The following is a 25,000-nucleotide window of genomic DNA, read 5'->3' as shown; positions in this document are numbered from 1 at the left end:
GTAACACATATTTTGTTTTGTTGTATTCAAGTTGTAAGATGATTGACATTACATTGGATCTATGCACTGCTCTTATGGACTACTTGTATCTTAGATTATTGCTTCCGCATTTGTGAGCCCCGTTTATTATACTCTGATCTTGTTAAACTTTTGGAAGTTGGCCTTCGGTAATTACGGATTACTGGCCATCACGGCACCAAACTACTAGGGGCGGTTTGGGGTCGTGACACACCCTCTCTATATATATGTAGGTGATGAACAAGAAGGCGGTGACGCCTAGATGTGATTCTGGAGCTTATTTTGGATTTTGATTATGTCGGCTTAACCTGTATTTACGTTGGCAGTCTTGAAAATTATGCTTCTCGATTTGTAATACTTATATGTTGCACACGTCGGCTTGAGAAGCCTTTTGATCAAGATGTGTGTTTTGTATGATTGTTATGTCGGCTTGTGAAGCCCTTTGTTAATATGTAAGATGTAATTTTGTACTTTGCTTCGTTTGTAATCAAGTTGTAACCCATATGAAAATGGTTGCTATTTCATTTGACTTATGCACAGCTCTTATGGACCACTTGTATTTTAAATTATTGCTTCCGCACTTGTGAGCCCCATATATTTATACTCTGATTGTGTGTGAATTTTGTAAGTTGGCCTTCGGTAATCTCGGATTATTGGCCATCACGGCACCAAACTACTAGGGGCGGTTTGGGGTCGTGACAAATTCACTTAGTAATTTAATGGGAATTTACTGGGAATTTACTGAGTAATTTACTGAGAATTTACTTGGAATTTACTGAGAATTTGCTCGGAATTTACTGCGTAATTTACTGAGAATTTACTAGAATTTACTCAGTAATTTACTGAGAATTAACCAGGAATTTACTGAGAATTAACTGGAAATTTACTGGGAATTTAATCAGTAATTTACTGAGAATTTACTGTGAATTTACTGAGTAATTTGTTGAGAATTTGCTGGGAATATATTGAGTAATTTACTGAGAATTTACCTGAAATTTACTGAGTAATTTAATGAAAATTTACTGGGAATTTACTGAGCACTTTACTGAGATTTTACTGGGAATTTACTTTGTAATTTGCTGAGAATTTACTGCGAATTTACTCAGTAATTTATCGAGAATTTACTTGGAATTTACTGAGTAATTTACTTAGAATTTACTCGCAATTTACTAAGTAATTTACTGAGAATTTACGGTGTAATTTAATGAGATTTTACTGGTAATTTAGACAGTAATTTAATGAGAATTTACAAGAAATTTTCTGAATAATTTTCTGAGAATTTACTATGAATTTTTTGGGAATTAACTGAGAATTTACACAGTAATTTAAGGAGAAATTACTAGGAATTTACTGAGAAATTAACGGATAATTTATTGGGAATTTATCAAGTAATTTACAGAGAATTTGCTCGAAATTTACTGAGTAATTTTATGAGAATTTACTGAGGAATTTAATGAGAATTTTATAGTTAATTTCAATAGTAATTTAATGAGAATTTACTGGAAATTTACTAAGAATTTACTGGAAATTTACTCAGTAATTTAGTTACTGGTAATTTAGTGAGTAATTTGTAGAGAATATACTGGAAATTTACTGAGTAATTTAACGAGAATTTGCTGAAAATTTACTGGAAATTTACTCAGTAATTTACTTAGAATTTACTGAGAATTTAGTGAATAATTTACTGAGAATTTACTGAGTAATTTTCCGGGAATTTATTGAGTTTTACTGAAAATTTACTGGGAATTTTCTGAGAAATTTATTAAGAATTTACTGGAAATTAACTCTGTAATTTACTGAGAATTTAATGGGAATTTACTGAGTAATTTAATATGGGAATTTACTGATTAATTTAATTAGAATTTACTTTGAATTTACTGGGAATTTTTGAAATAATTTATTGAGAATTTACTGGTAATTTACTTAGTGATTTACTGAGAATTTACTGGGAATTTTCTGAGTAATTTAAAGAGAATTTACGGGGAATTTAGTGAGTAATTTACTCAAAATTTACAGAGTAATTTACCGGGAATTTACTGGGAATTTACAGAGTAATTTGCAGTGAATTTACTGGGAATTTACTGAGAATTTACTAGCAATTTAGTGGGAATTTACTTAACAATTTATTAAGAATTTACTGCGAATTTATTGAGTAATTTACTGGGAATTTATTGAGAAATTACTGGAAATGTACTCAGTAATTTATTGAGAATTTACTCAGAATTTACTGAGAATTTACTCAGAATTTTCTGAGAATTTACTCAGAAGTTACTTTGTAATTACTGAAAATTTACCTGGAATATACTGAGTAATTTAATGAGAATTTACTTGAAATTTACTGAGTAAATTATTGAGAATTTACTGGGAATTTATTAGTAATTTGTAGAGTAATTTACTGAGAATTTACACGGAATTTGGCCCATAATTTTCTGATAATTTAAAGGGAATTTACTGAGTAATTTACTTTGAATATACTGAGTATTTTACTGAGAATTTACTGGGAATTTACTCATTAATTTAATGGAAATTTTTGGGAATTTACTGAGAATTTACTCAGTAAATTACTTAGCATTTACTAGGAATTTACTGGAAATTTACTGGGAATTTACTTAGAATTTTCTGAGAATTTACTCAGTAATATACTGGGAATTTACTGAGTAATTTACTAGGAATTTACTTGCTAATTTATTGAGGATTTACTAAAAATTTACTGAGTAATTTATTTAGAATTTACTGGGAATTTACTGAGTCATTTAATGAGTATTTACAGGGAATTTACTTAGAATTGATTTGGAATTTACTGAATTATTTTTTTAGTATTTATTGAAAATTTACATAGTAATTTAATGGCAATTTACTGGGAATTTACTGAGTAATTTACGGAGAATTTAGAGGGAATTTATTGTGAATTTACTGAGAATTTAATGGGAATTCACTTAGTAATTTAATGGGAATTTACTGGGAATTTACGTAGTAATTTACGGAGAATTTACTTGGAATTTACTAAGTAATTTACTGAGAATTTACTTGAAATTTACTGAGAATTTGCTCAGAATTTACTGCGTAATTTACTGAGAATTTACTGGAATTTACTTAGTAATTTACTGAGAATTAACTAGGAATTTACTGAGAATTAACTGGAAATTTACTGGGAATTTAATCAATATTTTACTGAGTAATTTGCTGGGAATATACTGAGTAATTTACTGAGAATTTACCTGGAATTTACTGAGTAATTTAATGAAAATTTACTGGGAATTTACTGAGCACTTTACTGAGATTTTACTGGGAATTTACTTTGTAATTTATTGAGAATTTACTCAGTAATTTACCGAGAATTTACTTGGAATTTACTGAATAATTTACTTAGAATTTACTCGCAATTTACTAAGTAATTTACTGAAAATTTACGGTGTAATTTAATGAGATTTTACTGGTAATTTAGACAGTAATTTAATGAGAATTTACAGGGAAGTTTCTGAATAATTTACTGAGAATTTACTATGAATTTTCTGGGAATTAACTGAGAATTTACACAGTAATTTAAGGAGAAATTACTAGGAATTTACTGAGAAATTAACGGATAATTTATTGGGAATTTATCGAGTAATTTACAGAGAATTTACTCAGAATTTACTGAGTAATTTTATGAGAATTTACTGAGGAATTTAATGAGAATTTTATAGTTAATTTCAATAGTAATTTAATGAGAATTTACTGGAAATTTACTCAGTAATTTAGTGAGAATTTACTGGCAATTTAGTGTGTAATTTCTTGAGAATATACTGGGAATTTACTGAGTAATTTAATGAGAATTTACTGAAAATTTACTCAGTAATTTACTTAGAATTTACTGAGTAATTTTCCGGGAATTTATTGAGTTTTACTGAAAATTTACTGGGAATTTTCTGAGAAATTTATTAAGAATATACTGGGAATTTACTCCGTAATTTACTGAGAATTTAATGGGAATTTAATGAGTAATTTAATATGGGAATTTACTGATTAATTTAATTAGAATTTACTTTGAATTTACTGAGAATTTAATGGGAATTTTCAAAATAATTTATTGAGAATTTACTGGTAATTTACTTAGTGATTTGCTGAGAATTTATTGGGAATTTTCTGAGTAATTTAAAGAGAATTTACCGGGAATTTAGTGAGTAATTTACTCGAAATTTACAGAGTAATTTACTAAGAATTTACCGGAAATTTACTGGGAATTTACAGAGTAATTTGCAGTGAATTTACTGGGAATTTACTAAGAATTTACTGGCAATTTAGTGAGAATTTACTTAATAATTTATTAAGAATTTACTGCGAATTTATTGAGTAATTTACTGAGAATTTATTGAGAAATTACTAGAAATGTACTCAGTAATTTATTGAGAATTTACTCGGAATTTTCTGAGAATTTACTCGAAAGTTACTTTGTAATTACTGAAAATTTACTGGGAATATACTGAGTAATTTAATTAGAATTTACCTGGAATTTACTGAGTAAATTATTTAGAATTTACTGGGAATTTATTAGTAATTTGTAAAGTAATTTACTGAGAATTTACACGTAATTTTCTGATAATTTACAGGGAATTTACTGAGTAATTTACTTTGAATATACTGAGTATTTTACTGAGAATTTATTGGGAATTTACTCATTAATTTAATGGAAATTTTTAGGAATTTACTGAGAATTTACTCAGTAAATTACTTAGCATTTACTGGGAATTTACTTAGAATTTTCTGAGAATTTACTGGGAATTTACTTGCTAATTTATTGTGGATTTATTGAAAATTTACTGAGTAATTTATTTAGAATTTACCGGGAATTTACTGAGTAATTTAATGAGTATTTACTGGGAATTTACTTAGAATTGATTTGGAATTTACTAAATTATTTTTTTAGTATTTACTGAAAATTTACACAGTAATTTAATGGCAATTTACTGGAAATTTACTGAGTAATTTACGAAGAATTTAGAGGGAATTTACTGTGAATTTACTGAGAATTTAATGGGAATTCACTTAGTAATTTACTGGGAATTTACTCAGTAATTTACAGATAATTTACTTGGAATTTACTAAGTAATTTACAGAGAATTTACTTGGAATTTACTGAGAATTTGCTCAGAATTTACTGCGTAATTTATGGAGAATTTACTGAAATTTACTCAGTAATTTATTGAGAATTAATCAGGAATTTACTGAGAATTAACTGGAAATTTACTGGGAATTTAATCAGTAATTTACTGAGAATTTACTGAGTAATTTGCTGAGAATTTGCTGGGAATATACTGAGTAATTTACTAAGAATTTACCTGGAATTTACTGAGTAATTTAATGAAAATTTACTGGGAATTTACTGAGTACTTTACTGAGAATTTATTGGGAATTTACTTTGTAATTTGCTGAGAATTTACTGCGAATTTACTCAGTAATTTATCGAGAATTTACTGAGTAATTTACTTAGAATTTACTCGCAATTTAATGAGTAATTTGCTCAGAATTTACGGTGTAATTTAATGAGATTTTACTGGTAATTTAGACAGTAATTTAATGAGAATTTGCAAGGAATTTTCAGAATAATTTACAGAGAATTTACTATGAATTTTTTGGGAATTAACTGAGAATTTACACAGTAATTTAAGGAGAAATTACTAGGAATTTACTGAGAAATTAACGGATAATTTATTGGGAATTTACCGAGTAATTTTACAGAGAATTTACTCGGAATTTACTGAGTAATTTTATGAGAATTTACTGAGGAATTTAATGAGAATTTTATAGTTAATTTCAATAGTAATTTGATGAGAATTTACTAGAAATTTACTGAGAATTTACTAGGAATTTACTCAGTAATTTAGTGAGAATTTACTGGCAATTTAATGAGTAATTTATTGAATAATTTACTGGGAATTTATTGAGTATTTCACTGAGAATTTATTGGCAATTTTCTGAGAAATTTACTTAGAATTTACTGGGAATTTACTCAGTAATTTACTGAGAATTTACATGGAATTTACATAGTAATTTTCAGAGAATTTACTATGAATTTACTGAGTAATTTACTGGGAATTTACTGAGTGATTTAATGAGAATTTACGGGCAATTTACACAGTAATTTAATTAGAATTTACTGGGTATTTACTGAGTGATTTAATGAGAATTTACGGGTAATTTACTGAGAATTTACTTAGTAATCTACTGAGAATTTATTGGAATTTACTCAGTAATTTACTGAGAATTTACATGGAATTTACTTATTAATTTACTGTCACGACCCGAACCCGCCCCCGTGGGTTAAGGACGTAACCGGCCAGTAATCATGAGATTACCTACGGCCTCAGACTGTTCTAAACGTATTTTAACAGAGTTAATGGGGGCCAAACGGAAGCAAAATTAAAAACTTTGTCCATAGAGCCGTGCTTATATGCACATCAAACAAACCATACTCAGATACGTTAATAACTCACATCAAAAGTACAGTTTCACAAAATTCATTACAGACAGGATCGTTCAAAACGAGTCAACCTATAACAGACTATGTACAGACATGCACTAGGTCCTTGCCAACAAGACAAAACATAGGTACATAGTGAAAGGGCAAGGATGGTCTCATGCGCGGGGCACAAGGCTGACTCTCCCAAAACTCCTGTTGTTTCTAGCAGACTTCACTGGGGCTGGGTTTGGACTTCCCTTGGCTCACCTACAAATACATGAATGAGCGTGAGCGATAGCCCAGTGAATAATATCAAATATAGCAGTTACATAACAATATGTAGAACAACATGCTCCAAACGGCCTTGGGCCCAATTCATACTTCTGTTTAACAACCAAATATATATATAACTATACGAAATGCAAGTCAAGTAACTGTAGTTCCAAACATTCTGGCCTTTGGCCCATTCGGGTTTCCATTCATGGCAAAACGGCCTTCGGCCCATTCATTCATGTCAAAACGGCCTTTGGCCCATTTATTCATGTCAAACGGCCTTTGGCCCATTCATTCATGTCAAAACGGCCTTTGGCCCACTCATTCATGTCAAAACGGCCTTTGGCCCACTCATTCATATCAAAACGGCCTTTGGCCCACTCATTCATGTCAAAACGGCCTTTGGCCCACTCATTCATGTCAAAACGGCCTTTGGCCCATTCATTTACATCAAAACGACCTTCGTTCCATTCATTCTTATCAAAACGACCTTCGGTCCATTCGTTCTTATCAAAACGACCTTCGGTCCATTCGTTCTTATCAAAACGACCTTTGGTCCATTCATTTATTCCTGTCAGACTTTTGTCCACAATCCCAATTAACAACTCATAAAGTTTATAAGGGAATAACAATTGGACATTGACAAGCTTTCAATATTGATATTACTCACAGTGATCGGCTTGTGGATGCGCCCTGGAGCTTGACCCTACACATTTCATGAATACAAAAGGGTCACTAACAGTTCAATCCGTTCTTTAATTCACATATTCCTCTTTAGGCTTTGTTCTTATCTCATTAACTCATTTACAATGCTTAACACATGCCTAAGAGTGCTTACAGGTGAAAGAGAACGGAAAACGAATCACAGAATGCATGAACAAAATTCCAGGAAACAGGGTCCCCGCTCGAGCGTAAACTTCTCCGCTCGAGCGGACCCTTAAGGCCTGCAAAGTACTGGTTGCACGAAAGATGCGCTCGAGCGTGGAATAGAGCGCTCGAGCTGAAGGTCCGTCTACAAAAATCCACGCTCGAGCGTGAAGTGTCCCGCTCGAGCGGGCATCCAACTCTGCAAAAATGCTGGGAGCACGATTTTCCCGCTCGAGCGGCCATTACCCCGCTCGAGCGGACCTCAAAAATCTGGGTTTCCCAGATCGTGTTTTTGAGCTCCAAATCAGTTTTCCATCTACATTTCTTGCATGCAATGGTTCAAATTACACATTTACACATGCTAACATGCTACTAATGAAAGATTACAACATTAGGAAGCTCAATTACATGAATTATCTACATGCATGTCCCAAATTGTCTCAAACCCATCATCAACATGCTCAAATTCAAACATTCAAGACTTATACTCCCATGATTTGTACATGCATGTGGGAGATGCTCATCATTCTCAACTTAGATGGTACAAATGGTGACTACAACATGAGCTTTACCCAAAACTCCACATGAATCATGTGTTTCAAGCTCAAACATGCAAATTCAAAGTAATTTCTTACATGCATGAGTTCTAAGACTTCAATCTCAACAAAATCAACTCATTATATGTTCTTGATCACAAACAACCCTTGAACTTACAAATTACAAGTAAGAGTTCAAGAAATCACTTACCTAAGAGCTTCAACACTCAAGCTCTAGCCAAATCTTGAGCTAGATCTTCAAATTCCCACAAGCTCTAGCCAAATCTTGAGCTAGATCTTCAAATTCCCAAGTCTTGAGCCCAAATTACACAAATCTCTCCCTTTTTCTCTCCATGGCCGGCCTCTCTCTCACTCTCAATTGTCTAACTCAGATTTTGAGTTTTAAGAGGGCTAAAGGAGAGTGCAATACAAATATACAACAAGCCTCACTAACAAATATTTTAATATAAAATAATGGGGTACTTAATTTATCAATTTAATCAGTTTAAATTGACCAGAATCAAATTTCAATTAAATTTCACCGTAGGCCCTAAAAATTATGCCAACCACAATGGCGTAATCAATTTCGGGTTCCGTGGCCGATAAGGCCCTCAATTAAATTTCCAAAACAGACTACTCAAACAGATATTTCTACGATGAACAGATAAAATTTCAAACCACATATTTTCACATAGTGGAACACAAAATCATATCAAAATACATAATCACATCATGTTAAGGACCAATTAACATATTACGGAACAGGGGTATTACAGTCTTCCCCCCTTTAGGAAGTTTGGTCCTCCAAACTTAATTTACTTTCGTCGGGAAACAAATGTGGATAGCGTAGACGCATTTCCTCCTCTTTTTCCCATGTAGCATCTGTCCCATAGTGTTCCTTCCATTCCACTTTCACCATTGGAATGGATCTGTTTCTCAATTCTTTTACTTGTCGGTCAACAATTCTTTCCGGCCATTCAGCATATTCCATATTTTCATCAATAGCAATCCGGTGATAATCAATCACATGCAACGGGTCTCGGAGGTAACCCCTCAACATTGACACATGAAACACATTGTGGATTTGCTCAAATCCCGGTGGCAAAGCAACTCTATAAGCAACTGGACCAATTTTCTCCAAAATTTGAAACGGTCCAATATAACGGGGCGTCAACTTGCCCTTTTTCCCAAACCTGACTTGGCCTTTCATTGGAGAAACACGGATGAACACATGGTCGCCGACCTCATACTCAAGAGGTCTTCTCCGGACATCTGCATAACTCTTCTGTCGGTCTTGAGCTGTTTTGAGCCTTTGCCGAATAGTCTTGATCTTTTCAGAGGTGTCTTGTACAATTTCAGGCCCGAACAAAGCTCTGTCCCCGACCTCTGTCCAACAAATAGGTGATCTACACCTCCTACCATACAAAGCCTCGTATGGTGCCATACCGATGCTGGAGTGGAAGCTATTATTATAGGCAAATTCTGCAAGTGGCAGGTAATCTTCCCAACTCCCCTGAAAATCCAAAGCACACATGCGAAGCATATCTTCCAAAGTCTGTATTGTTCGTTCTGACTGCCCATCTGTCTGTGGGTGGAATGCAGTGCTGAACCTTAGTTCTGTTCCCATAGCTTCCTGCAAACTCTTCCACAATCTAGATACAAACTTCGGATCTCTATCCGACACAATGGATACTGGAACTCCATGTAAGCGGACAATTTCATCAACATAAATAGTAGCCAACCTGTAAGCAGTAAATGTAGTTTTGACAAGCAGAAAATGTGCAGATTTAGTCAGTCTATCAACTACAACCCAAACAGAATCCATACCGCGGGAAGTCCGAGGTAGGCCAACAACGAAATCCATAGTCACATGTTCCCACTTCCACTCAGGAATGGGGAGAGGTTGAAGTAGACCGCCTGGTTTCTGATGTTCAGCCTTAACTTGCTAACACTGAAGGCACTTGGACACATGTTCTGCAATCTCTTTCTTCATTTTAGGCCACCAATAGGTTTGTTTCAAATCCCGATACATTTTATTGTTACCCGGATGCATAGCAAATACGGATCTGTGGGCTTCATCTAAGACCCTCTTCTTTAGCTCCAGAATAACTGGAACACATATTCGGTTTCGAAATTTCAACATTCCATTCTCGATGCTGAACTCTGCTTTTGGGCTGACTTCAAATTCATCAATTACCTTTCTGAGGAACTCATCCTCTTTCTGTTTTTGCTTGATTTCATCAACAATTGCCGGCTCGGCTGTAATAGCGGCTATCAATCCGCCCTGTTCACACTCTACCACTTCAATTTCAGACTTTTCAAAGTCTTGCAAAATCTCCCTTTGTTCAGTAAGCAAACAAGCCATACTCCCTGTTGATTTCCTGCTCAAGGCATCAGCCACTGTATTAGCTTTTCCGGGGTGATACAGAATTTCTAGGTCGTAATCTTTTATCAATTCCAGCCATCTTCTCTGACGCATATTCAACTCTTTCTGCGTGAAGAAGTATTTTAGGCTTTTATGATCTGTGTAGACTTCACACTTTGCCCCATACAAATAATGCCGCCAGATTTTCAAAGCAAAAACAACTGCGGCCAATTCTAGGTCATGTGTTGGATAATTCTTCTCATGTGGCCTCAACTGTCGGGAGGCGTAAGCAATAACCTTTCCGTTCTGCATTAACACACAACCCAAACCCTTATAAGATGCGTCACTGAAAATCACAAAATTTTCTGTACCTGAAGGTAGTGTCAAAATTGGTGCAGTGGTCAATCTTGTCTTCAATTCATGAAAGGCCGATTCTCTTTCACTATTCCACTCAAATGGTTGTCCTTTACGTGTCAATTGGGTAAGAGGCACAGCTAATTTCGAGAAGTCCTTTACAAACCTTCTGTAGTACCCAGCTAAGCCCATGAAACTGCGAACTTCTGTCACATTAGTTGGTGTAGGCCAATTCACAATTGCTTCTATTTTCTGCGGGTCCACTGAAATTCCTTCCTTGTTGACCACGTGCCCTAAGAAAATAACCTCATCCAACCAAAACTCACATTTCTTTAACTTAGCAAATAGTTTTCTTTCCCGAAGTATTTGTAAAACAGTCCTCAAATGATGTTCGTGTTCAAGTCTACCTTTAGAGTATATTAAAATATCATCGATGAAGACAACAACAAACTCATCAAGGTAGGTTTTAAAAATTCTATTCATTAAGTCCATAAATGCTGCCGGAGCATTAGTCACTCCAAATGGCATAACAAGAAACTCAAAATGACCATACCTCGTTCTGAATGCGGTTTTCTCAACATCTTCTGCCTTAACCTTCAGCTGATGATACCCGGATCTCAAATCAATCTTAGAAAACACCTGTGATCCCTGCAACTGGTCAAATAAGTCATCAATACGGGGTAAGGGATATTTATTCTTTATCGTTACTTTGTTCAATTCCCGGTAATCAATACATAGGCGTAAGGTACCATCCTTTTTCTTTACAAATAACACTGGTGCGCCCCAAGGCGAAGTACTGGGCCGGATAAACCCTTTATCAAGAAGGTCTTGCAACTGTTCTTTTAATTCTTTCATTTCGGCTGTAGCCATCCTGTAGGGAGTTTTAGAAATAGGTTGGGTGCCTGGCACAGTTTCAATAGTAAACTCTATCTCCCTGTCTACCAATTCCCCTGGTAATTCATTTGGAAACACATCTGGGAATTCTCTAACGATGGGAATATCATTCAATTCAACATTCACGGATTGTTCAGTCAATACATAACACAAATAACCCTGGCATCCCTTCCTGATCAATTTACATGCTTTCATTGCAGATATCAAATATGGTGGAGGTACTACCCCATTTCCCACAAACACAATTTCTTCCTGTTCTGGTGGTTTAAACACAACCCTCTTTGTCACACAATCTATAGTAGCACAATATTTGGTCAACCAATCCATGCCCAAAATTACATCAAAGTGTCTAAAGTTTAAGGGCAACAAATCTACATATAGGGTAGCATCCTCAATATGCATGTCACAAAACCGATATATATAGTCACATAACACAGATTCCCCCGATGGAGCAGACACACATAACAAATATGGCAACAATTCTAGGGGTCTTTTCAGTCTAGATGCAAATGCATATGTCACAAATGAATGCGTTGATCCAGAATCAATTAACACAAAAGCATCCTGATTACATATCGAGATAGTACCTGAGACAACGGCATTGGCATTCCATGTATCACCCGGAACGAGTGCAAAGACTCTCCCTTGTCTCACTGTATCCCCAGTAGTAGCAGATCTCAAAGTGTTTCCCGGCTTCAGGATCGATGCAGTGGAGCTAGCAGCTATCTTCCCACTATTCTGATTACAATCTCGGGCTATATGCCCTTGTTTCCCACACTTAAAACAGGCTCCCGACGCACGGTAACAGACTCCACGGTGCCTTTTGCTACAAGTGTTGCACATGGGAGCCGTGTCTCGGGAAGAACTTGAGGTAGTTGAGGAGCCCATGTTTTGCTTTTTCAGAAATTTCTTCTTCGAAAAGAAGCCTTGTCTTTTGTTGCCTCTCCATTCAGTTGTTGGCTTAGCTTGTCTAGCTATATTAGCCTCTGATATGATGGCCCGGTCAAGCACCCCAATGTAGGTCTCCAATTTCAGGACATTCACCCGCTCTAGGATGTCACTTCGGAGCCCACCTTCAAAATGCCTTTCCTTCTTATAATCAGTGTCAATTACGTGTGGTGCAAACCTGGCCAACTCAGTAAATTTGGCCTCATACTCAGCTACAGTCATACTGTCTTGTTTGAGTTCCATGAACTCTGCCACTTTCCTGTCCCGGACACACTGCGGGAAGTACTTGTCATAGAAGATTTCCAAAAATTTCGCCCAATCAATATCTCTGTGGTTTTCCCTCATCAACATCCACCATCTTCTCGCTTCATCTTCTAGCATAAAGGTGGCTAGAAGCACTTTCTGTGTATCCGAGCACGGAAACACCTCAAACAGTTTTTCAATCCCAAGTACCCAAGCTTCGGCTTTTAAGGGATCTAGTCCACCATGGAACTGTGGTGGTTTCATTTTCTTGAATTCCTTGGTGAGAGCGATTATCCGATCATCATTTTGATTATCTGGCACAGGTGGTGCCGGAGGTGGAGGTGGCGGATGTGGTTGCTGCCACTGTTGTTGCCACTCCTGTTGCTGTCTCAAAGCTTCTGCCATTTCCTGAATCAGTCTTTCCATTCTGTCCAGTCTGGCAGCAGAGGATTCCTCTAACTCATCACCTCTGGTTCTCACCATCTGATTAAACTTGCATTATATTCCATACCAAAGGTACACAAGTACACATACACTAAGGAGCACACATTTCCAGATAATTTGTAATGCAAGTAGTTCACAACTTACACATATAATTATTCATAACAAAACATTTAAGCATATAATCAACGCTTCCAAACTCGCACTTATCACATGAATGCATCCTAGATCTTATCTAGACGCTTATTGCTCTTTTTGGACAAGTGTGTGAGTTATTAACTCGTGCTCTGATACCACTCTGTCACGACCCGAACCCGCCCCCGTGGGTTAAGGACGTAACCGGCCAGTAATCATGAGATTACCTACGGCCTCAGACTGTTCTAAACGTATTTTAACAGAGTTAATGGGGGCCAAACGGAAGCAAAATTAAAAACTTTGTCCATAGAGCCGTGCTTATATGCACATCAAACAAACCATACTCAGATACGTTAATAACTCACATCAAAAGTACAGTTTCACAAAATTCATTACAGACAGGATCGTTCAAAACGAGTCAACCTATAACAGACTATGTACAGACATGCACTAGGTCCTTGCCAACAAGACAAAACATAGGTACATAGTGAAAGGGCAAGGATGGTCTCATGCGCGGGGCACAAGGCTGACTCTCCCAAAACTCCTGTTGTTTCTAGCAGACTTCACTGGGGCTGGGTTTGGACTTCCCTTGGCTCACCTACAAATACATGAATGAGCGTGAGCGATAGCCCAGTGAATAATATCAAATATAGCAGTTACATAACAATATGTAGAACAACATGCTCCAAACGGCCTTGGGCCCAATTCATACTTCTGTTTAACAACCAAATATATATATAACTATACGAAATGCAAGTCAAGTAACTGTAGTTCCAAACATTCTGGCCTTTGGCCCATTCGGGTTTCCATTCATGGCAAAACGGCCTTCGGCCCATTCATTCATGTCAAAACGGCCTTTGGCCCATTTATTCATGTCAAACGGCCTTTGGCCCATTCATTCATGTCAAAACGGCCTTTGGCCCACTCATTCATGTCAAAACGGCCTTTGGCCCACTCATTCATATCAAAACGGCCTTTGGCCCACTCATTCATGTCAAAACGGCCTTTGGCCCACTCATTCATGTCAAAACGGCCTTTGGCCCATTCATTTACATCAAAACGACCTTCGTTCCATTCATTCTTATCAAAACGACCTTCGGTCCATTCGTTCTTATCAAAACGACCTTCGGTCCATTCGTTCTTATCAAAACGACCTTCGGTCCATTCGTTTATTCCTGTCAGACTTTTGTCCACAATCCCAATTAACAACTCATAAAGTTTATAAGGGAATAACAACTGGACATTGACAAGCTTTCAATATTGATATTACTCACAGTGATCGGCTTGTGGATGCGCCCTGGAGCTTGACCCTACACATTTCATGAATACAAAAGGGTCACTAACAGTTCAATCCGTTCTTTAATTCACATATTCCTCTTTAGGCTTTGTTCTTATCTCATTAACTCATTTACAATGCTTAACACATGCCTAAGAGTGCTTACAGGTGAAAGAGAACGGAAAACGAATCACAGAATGCATGAACAAAATTCCAGGAAACAGGGTCCCCGCTCGAGCGTAAACTTCTCCGCTCGAGCGGACCCTTAAGGCCTGCAAAGTACTGGTTGCACGAAAGATGCGCTCGAGCGTGGAATAGAGCGCTCGAGCTGAAGGTCCGTCTACAAAAATCCACGCTCGAGCGTGAAGTGTCCCGCTCGAGCGGGCATCCAACTCTGCAAAAATGCTGGGAGCACGATTTTCCCGCTCGAGCGGCCATTACCCCGCTCGAGCGGACCTCAAAAATCTGGGTTTCCCAGATCGTGTTTTTGAGCTCCAAATCAGTTTTCCATCTACATTTCTTGCATGCAATGGTTCAAATTACACATTTACACATGCTAACATGCTACTAATGAAAGATTACAACATTAGGAAGCTCAATTACATGAATTATCTACATGCATGTCCCAAATTGTCTCAAACCCATCATCAACATGCTCAAATTCAAACATTCAAGACTTATACTCCCATGATTTGTACATGCATGTGGGAGATGCTCATCATTCTCAACTTAGATGGTACAAATGGTGACTACAACATGAGCTTTACCCAAAACTCCACATGAATCATGTGTTTCAAGCTCAAACATGCAAATTCAAAGTAATTTCTTACATGCATGAGTTCTAAGACTTCAATCTCAACAAAATCAACTCATTATATGTTCTTGATCACAAACAACCCTTGAACTTACAAATTACAAGTAAGAGTTCAAGAAATCACTTACCTAAGAGCTTCAACACTCAAGCTCTAGCCAAATCTTGAGCTAGATCTTCAAATTCCCACAAGCTCTAGCCAAATCTTGAGCTAGATCTTCAAATTCCCAAGTCTTGAGCCCAAATTACACAAATCTCTCCCTTTTTCTCTCCATGGCCGGCCTCTCTCTCACTCTCAATTGTCTAACTCAGATTTTGAGTTTTAAGAGGGCTAAAGGAGAGTGCAATACAAATATACAACAAGCCCCACTAACAAATATTTTAATATAAAATAATGGGGTACTTAATTTATCAATTTAATCAGTTTAAATTGACCAGAATCAAATTTCAATTAAATTTCACCGTAGGCCCTAAAAATTATGCCAACCACAATGGCGTAATCAATTTTGGGTTCCGTGGCCGATAAGGCCCTCAATTAAATTTCCAAAACAGACTACTCAAACAGATATTCCTACGATGAACAGATAAAATTTCAAACCACATATTTTCACATAGTGGAACACAAAATCATATCAAAATACATAATCACATCATGTTAAGGACCAATTAACATATTACGGAACAGGGGTATTACATTTACAGAGAATTTACTGAGTAATTTACTGAGAATTTACTGGGAATTTACTTAGTAATTTACTGAGAATTTATTGGGAATTTACTTAGTAATTTGTAGAGAATTTATTGGGAATATACTGAGTAATTTACTGGGAATTTACTCAGTAATTTATTGAGAATTTAATGATTAATTTACTGGGATTTTACTGAGTAATTTAATAAGAATTTACTGGGAATTCACTGATTAACTTAATGAGAATTTACTGGGAATTAAGTGAAAATTTACTGAGAATTTATTGAATAATTTATTGAGAATTTACTGGTAATTTACAGAATAATTTACTGATAATTTACTGAGTAATTTACTGGGTATTCACAGGGAATTTACCGGAAATTTACTGAGAATTTACTGAGTAATTTAATGAGAACTGACAGAGTAATTTACTAAGAATTTACTTGGAATATACTCAGTAATTTATTAAAAATTTTCTGGGAATTTTCAAGGAATTTACTTGAAATTTATTAAGTATTTACTTTGAATTTACTAAGAATTTACTGGGAATTTACTCAGTAATTTACTGAGTACTTTATTGAGAATTTACTAGAAATTTACTGCGAAATTTAATAAGAATTTACTGGGTATTTACTGATTTGTCTAATGAAAATTTACTGAGTAATTTACTGAGTAATTTACTTAGAAAATATTGGGAATTTACTGAGAATTTACTGGGAATTTACTGAATAATTTACAGATAATTTGCGAGGAATTTAGTCAGTAATTTACTGAGAAATTTAATGAGAATTTATTGGGAATTTACTAGAAATTTACTTAGAATTTATAGGGTATTTACTCTAGAATTTCTTGAGAATTCACTGGGAATTGACTGAGTAATTTAATATTGGAATTTATTGATTAATTTAATTAGAATTTATTGAATAATTTACTTAGAATTTACTAATAATTTACTTAGAATTTACTTAGAATTTTCTGAGAATTTACTCGGTAATTTACTGAGAATGTACTCGGTATTGACTTAGTAATTACTGAGAATTTACTAGGAATATACTGAGTAATTTACTGAGAATTTACCTGGAATTTACTGAGTAATTTAATTAGAATTTACTGGGAATTTACTTAGAATTTATTTGTATTTTGTAGAGTAATTTCCTTAGAATTTACGTGGAATTTGGCCCGTAATTTTCAGATAATTTACAGGGAATTTACTGAGTATTTTATTGAGAATTTATTAGGAATTTACTCATTAATTTAATGGGAATTTCTGGAAATTTATTGAGAATTTACCCAGTAAATTACTTAGAATTTACTGGGAATTTACTGAGTAATTTACTAAGAATATACTAAGAATTTGTTGGGAATTTACTGAGTAATTTACTGGGAATTTATTTAGAATTTACTAGGAATTTACTCAGTAATTTATTGGGAATTTACTTACTAATTTATTGAGGATTTACTAGAAATTTACTCAGTAATTTACTGAGAATTTACTGAGTAATTTATTTAGAATTTACTTGGAATTTACTGAGTAATTTAATGAGTATTTATTGTTAATTTACTTAGAATTGATTTGAAATTTACTGAATTATTTTTTTAGAATTTACTTAGAATTTATACAGTAATTTAATGAGAATTTACTGAGTAATTTACGGAGGATTCAAAGGGAATTTATTGTGAATTTAATGAGAATTTAATGGAAATTTACTAAGTAATTTAATGAGAATTTACTTGAAATTTGCTCAGTAATTTACTAGGAATTTGCTGAGTAATTTATGGAGAATTTACTGGAAATTTACTGAGAATTTGCTCGAAATTTACTGCATAGTTTATTGGGAATTTACTGAGTAATTTACTGAGAATTTACTGGTAATTTACTGGGAATTCACTCAGTAATTTACTGGAAATTTAATTAGTAATTTACTGAGTAATTTATAGAGAATTTACTCAGTAATTTAGTGAGAATTTACTGGGAATATACTGAGTAATTTTCTGAGAATATACTGAGTAATTTAATGAGAATTTACTGGGAATTTACTAAGTAATTTACTGAAAATTTTCTGAGTATTTTACTGAGATTTTACTGGGAATTTACTCAGTAATTTACTTGGAATTTACTGAGTAATTTACTGAGAATTTACTCGCAACTTACTAAGTAATTTAATGAGATTTTACTGGTAATTTACATTGTAATTTAATGAGAATTTACTAAAAATTTTCAGAGTAATTTACTGAGAATTTACTATGAATTTTTTGGGAATTTACTAAGTAATTTATGGGAATTTACTGAGTAATTTACAGAGAATTTACCCGAAATCCACTGAGTAATTTCCTGAGAATTTATTGGAAATTTACTGAGTAATTTAATGGGAATTTACTGAGTAATTTACAGAGAATTTACTCGAAATCTACTGAGTAATTTCTTGAGAATTTACTGGGAATTTACTGAGTAATTTAATGAGATTTTATAGGAAATTTACTTAATTTAATGAGAATTTGCTGAAAATTTACTGAGAATTTTCTCAGTAATTTATTTAGAATTTACTGGGAATTTAGTGAGTAATTTACTGAGAATTTACTGAGTAATTTACTGGGAATTTATTGAGTATTTTACTAAGAATTTACTGGGAATTTTCTGAGAAATTTATTAAGAATTTACTGGGAATTTACTCTGTAATTTATTGAGAATTTAATGGGAATTTACTGATTAATTTAATTAGAATTTACTTTGAATTTACTGGGAATTTCCGAAATAATTTATTGAGAATTTACTGGTAATTTACTCAGTGATTTATTGAGAATTGACTGGGAATTTTCTGAGTAATTTACAGAGAATTTACATGGAATTTAGTGAGTAATTTACTCGGAATCTACAGAGTAATTTACTGAGAGTTTACCGGGAATTTACTAGAAATTTACAGAGTAATTTACTGGGAATTTACTTAGAATTTACTGGCAATTTAGTGGGAATTTACTTAATAATTTACTGAGAATTTACTGCGAATTTATTGAGTAATTTGCTGGGAATTTACTGAGGAATTTATTGAGAAATTATTGGAAATGTACTCAGTAATTTATTGAGAATTTACTTAGAATTTTCTGAGAATTTACTCGGAAGTTACTTTGTAATTACTGAAAATTTACTGGGAATATATTGAGTAATTTACTGAGAATTTACCTGGAATTTACTGGGAATTTACATAAAATTTATTAGTAATTTGTAGAGTAATTCACTAAGAATTTGCACGGAATTTGGCCCGTAATTTTCTAATAATTTACAGGGAATTTACTGAGTAATTTACTTTGAATATACTGAGTATTTTACTGAGAATTTACAGGGAATTTACTCATTAATTTAATGGGAATTTTTGAGAATTTACTCAGTAAATTACTTAGCATTTACTGGGAATTTACTGAAAATTTACTAAGAATTTACTTAGAATTTTCTGAGAATTTACTCAGTAATATACTAGGAATTTACTGAGTAATTTACTGGGAATTTACTTACTAATTTATTGAGGATTTACTGAAAAACTGAGTAATTTATTTAGAATCTACTGGGAATTTCCTGAGTAATTTAATGAGTATTTACAGGGAATTTACTTAGAATTGATTTGCAATTTATTGAATTATTTTTTTATTATTTACTAAAAATTTACACAGTAATTTAATGGCAATTTACTGGGAATTTACTGAGTAATTTACGGAGAATTTAGAGGGAATTTACTGAGAATTTACTGAGAATTTACTTAGTAATTTAACAGGAATTTACTCAGTAATTTACTGAGAATTTATTTGGAATTTACTGAGAATTTGCTCGGAATTTACTGCGTAATTTACTGAGAATTTACTGGAATTTACTCGGTAATTTACTGAGAACTAACCGGGAATTTACTAGGAATTTAATCAGTAATTTACTGTGAATTTACTGAGTAATTTGCTGGGAATATACTGAGTAATTTACTGAGAAGTTACCTAGAATTTACTGAGTAATTTAATGAAAATTTACCTGGAATTTACTGAGAATTTACTGGGAATTTACTGCGAATTTACTCAATAATTTACCGAGAATTTACTGAGTAATTTACTTAGAATTTACTCGCAATTTATTGAGTTATTTACTGAGAATTTACTGAGTAATTTAATGAGATTTTACTGGTAATTTAGACAGTAATTTAATGAGAATTTACTGGAAATTTTCTGAATAATTTTCTGAGAATTTACTATGAATTTTCTGGGAATTAACTGAGATTTACTCAGTAATTTAAGGAGAAATTACTAGTAATTTACTAAGAAATTAATGGATAATTAATTGGGAATTTACCGAGTAATTTGCAAAGAATTTACTCAGAATTTACTGAGTATTATTATGAGAATTTACTGAGTAATTTAATGAGATTTTCATAGTTAATTTCAATAGCAATTTAATGAGAATTTACTGGAAATTTACTAGGAATTTACTCAGTAATTTAGTGAGAATTTTCTGGCAATTTAGTGATTAATTTATTGAGTAATTTACTGGGAATTTATTGAGTATTTCACTGAGAATTTCTTGGCAATTTTCTGAGAAATTTACTAAGAATTTACTGGGAATTTACTCAGTAATTTACTGAGAATTTACATGGAATTTACATAGTAATTTCCAGAGAATTTACTATGAATTTACTAAGTAATTTATTGAGAATTTACTGGGAATTTACTAAGTGATTTAATGAGAATTTACGGGTAATTTACACCATAATTTAATGAGAATTTACTGGGTATTTACTGAGTGATTTAATGAGAATTTACGAGTAATTTTCAGAGAATTTACTTAGTAATTTACAGAGAATTTACATGGAATTTACTTATTAATTTACAGAGTAATTTACTGAGAATTTACTAGAAATTTACTTAGTAATTTATTGAGAATTTTCTAGGAATTTACTCAGTAATTTGTAGAGAATTTATTGGGAATATACTGAGTAATTTACTGGGAATTTACTCAGTAATTTACTGAGAATTTAATGATTAATTTACTGAGAATTTACTGAGTAATTTAATAAGAATTTACTTGTTATTTACTGATTAATTTAATGAGAATTTACTGGGAATTAAGTGTGAATTTACCGAGAATTTATTGAGAATTTACTGAATAATTTATTGAGAATTTATTGGGAATTTACAGAATAATTTACTGATAATTTACTGAGTAATTTTCTGGGTATTCACAGGGAATTTACTGGAAATTTACTGAGAATTTTCTGAAAATTTACTGAGTAATTTAATGAGAACTGACTGAGTAATTTACTAAGAATTTACTTGGAATATACTCAGTAATTTATTAAAAATTAACTGGAATTTTTAGGGAATTTACTTGAAATTTACTAAGTATTTACTTTGAATTTACTGAGAATTTACTGTGAATTTACTCAGTAATTTACCAAGTACTTTATTGAGAATTTACTAGGAATTTACTGAGTAATTTACTGAGAATTTACTAGAAATTTACTGAGAAATTTAATAAGAATTTACTGGGTATTTACAGATTTGTTTAATGAAAATTTACTGAGAATTTACTTAGAATCTATTGGGAATTTACTGAGAATTTTCTGAATAATTTACAGATAATTTGCGAGGAATTTAGTCAGTAATTTACTGAGAAATTTAATGAGAATTTATTGAGAATTTACTAGAAATTTACTTAGAATTTATAGGGTATTTACTTTGGAATTTCCTGAGAATTTACTGGGAATTTACTGAGTAATTTACTGAGAATTAAATGGGAATTTACTGAGTAATTTAATATTGGAATTTATTGATTAATTTAATTAGAATTTATTGAATAATTTACTTAGAATTTACTAAGTAATTTGCTGAGAATTTACAGAGAATTTTCTGAGAATTTACTCAGTAATTTACTGAGAATTTACTCGGTATTGACTTAGTAATTACTGAGAATTTACTAGGAATATACTGAGTAATTTACTGAAAATTTACCTGGAATTTACTGAGTAATTTAATTAGAATTTACTGGGAATTTACTTAGAATTTATTTGTATTTTGTAGAGTAATTTCCTTAGAATTTACGCGGAATTTGGCCCGTAATTTTCAGATAATCTACAGGGAATTTACTGAGTATTTTACTGAGAATTTACTGGGAATTTACTCATTAATTTAATGGGAATTTCTGGAAATTTACTGAGAATTTACTCAGTAAATTACTTAGAATTTATTGGGAATTTACTGAGTAATTTATTGAGAATATACTAAGAATTTGCTGGGAATTTACTGAGTAATTTACTGGGAATTTATTTAGAATTTACTCAGTAATTTATTGGCAATTTACTTACTAATTTATTGAGGATTTACTGGAAATTTACTCAGTAATTTACTGAGAATTTGTTGGGAATTTACTGAGTAACTTAATGAGTATTTATTGATAATTTACTTAGAATTGATTTGAAATTTACTGAATTATTTTTTTAGAATTTACTTAGAATTTATACAGTAATTTAATGAGAATTTACTGAGTAATTTACGGAGGATTTAGAGGGAATTTACTGTGAATTTAATGGAAATTTACTAAGTAATTTAATGAGAATTTACTTGAAATTTACTTAGTAATTTACTGGGAATTTGCTGAGTAATTTATGGAGAATTTATTGGGAATTTACTGAGAATTTGCTCGGAATTTACTGCATAGTTTATTGGGAATTTACTGAGTAATTTACAGAGAATTTACTGGTAATTTACTCTATAATTTACTGGAAATTTAATTAGTAATTTACTGAGTAATTTATAGAGAATTTACTCAGTAATTTACTGAGAATTTACTGGGAATATACTGAGTAATTTACTGAGAATATACTGAGTAATTTAATGAGAATTTACTGGGAATTTACTGAGTAATTTACTGAAAATTTTCTAAGTATTTTACTGAGATTTTACTGGGAATTTACTCAGTAATTTACTTAGAATTTACTGAGTAATTCACTGAGAATTTACTCGCAACTTACTGAGTAATTTACTGAGTAATTTAATGAGATTTTACTGGTAATTTACATTGTAATTTAATGAGAATTTACTGGAAATTTTCTGAGTAATTTACTGAGAATTTACTATGAATTTTCTTGGAATTTACTGAGAATTTACTCAGTAATTTAAAGAGAATTTACTGGGGAATTTACTGAGTAATTTAATGGGAATTTACTGAGTAATTTACAGAGAATTTACTCGAAATCTACTGAGTAATTTCCTGAGAATTTATTGGAAATTTACTGAGTAATTTAATGGGAATTTACTGAGTAATTTACAGAGAATTTACTCGAAATCTACTGAGTAATTTCTTGAGAATTTACTAGGAATTTAATCAGATTTTATAGGAAATTTACTTAGTAATTTAATGAGAATTTGCTGAAAATTTACTGAAAATTTACTCAGTAATTTATTTAGAATTTACTGGGAATTTAGTGAGTAATTTACTGAGAATTTACTGAGTAATTTACTGGGAATTTATTGAGTATTTTACTGAGAATTTACTGGAAATTTTCTGAGAAATTTATTAAGAATTTACTGGGAATTTACTCTGTAATTTATTGAGAATTTAATTGGAATTTACTGAGTAATTTAATATGGGAATTTACTGATTAATTTAATTAGAATTTACTTTGAATTTACTGAGAATTTCTGAAATAATTTATTGAGAATTTACTGATAATTTACTCAGTGATTTATTGAGAATTGACTGGGAATTTTTTTAGTAATTTACGGAGAATTTACGTGGAATTTAGTGAGTAATTTACTCGGAATCTACAGAGTAATTTACTGAGAGTTTACCGGGAATTTACTAGAAATTTACAGAGTAATTTACTGGGAATTTACTTAGAATTTATTGGCAATTTAGTGGGAATTTACTTAATAATTTATTGAGAATTTACTGCGAATTTATTGAGTAATTTACTTGGAATTTACTAAGTAATTTATTGAGAAATTACTGGAAATGTACTTAGTAATTTATTGAGAATTTACTCGGAAGTTACTTTGTAATTACTGAAAATTTACTGGGAATATATTGAGTAATTTACTGAGAATTTACCTGGAATTTACTGAGTTATTTAATGAGAATTTACTGGGAATTTACATAAAATTTATTAGTAATTTATAGAGTAATTTACTGAGAATTTACAAGGAATTTGGCCTGTAATTTTCTGATAATTTACAAGGAATTTACTGAGTAATTTACTTTGAATATACTGAGTATTTTACTGAGAATTTACTCATTAATTTAATGGGAATTTACTGAGAATTTACTCAGTAAATTACATAGCATTTACTGGGAATTTACTGAAAATTTACTGGGAATTTACTTAGAATTTTTTGAGAATTTACTCAGTAATATACTGGGAATTTACTGAGTAATTTACTGGAAATTTACTTACTAATTTATTGAGGATTTACTGAAAATTTACTGAGTAATTTATTTAGAATCTACTGGGAATTTACTGAGTAATTTAATGAGTATTTACAGGGAATTTACTTAGAATTGATTTGGAATTTACTAAATTATTTTTTTATTATTTAGTGAAAATTTACACAGTAATTTAATGGCAATTTACTGGAAATTTACTGAGTAATTTACGGAGAATTTAGAGGGAATTTACTGTGAATTTACTTAGTAATTTAATGGGAATTTACTCAGTAATTTACTGAGAATTTACTTGAAATTTACCG

This window comes from Camellia sinensis, chromosome 1 (assembly GCF_055761805.1).
Source record: "Camellia sinensis isolate YWXY chromosome 1, ASM5576180v1, whole genome shotgun sequence".
NCBI classification, from domain to species: Eukaryota; Viridiplantae; Streptophyta; class Magnoliopsida; order Ericales; family Theaceae; genus Camellia; species Camellia sinensis.
The sequence above is the reverse complement of the archived record's forward strand: the minus strand, read 5'-3'. Positions refer to the sequence as shown.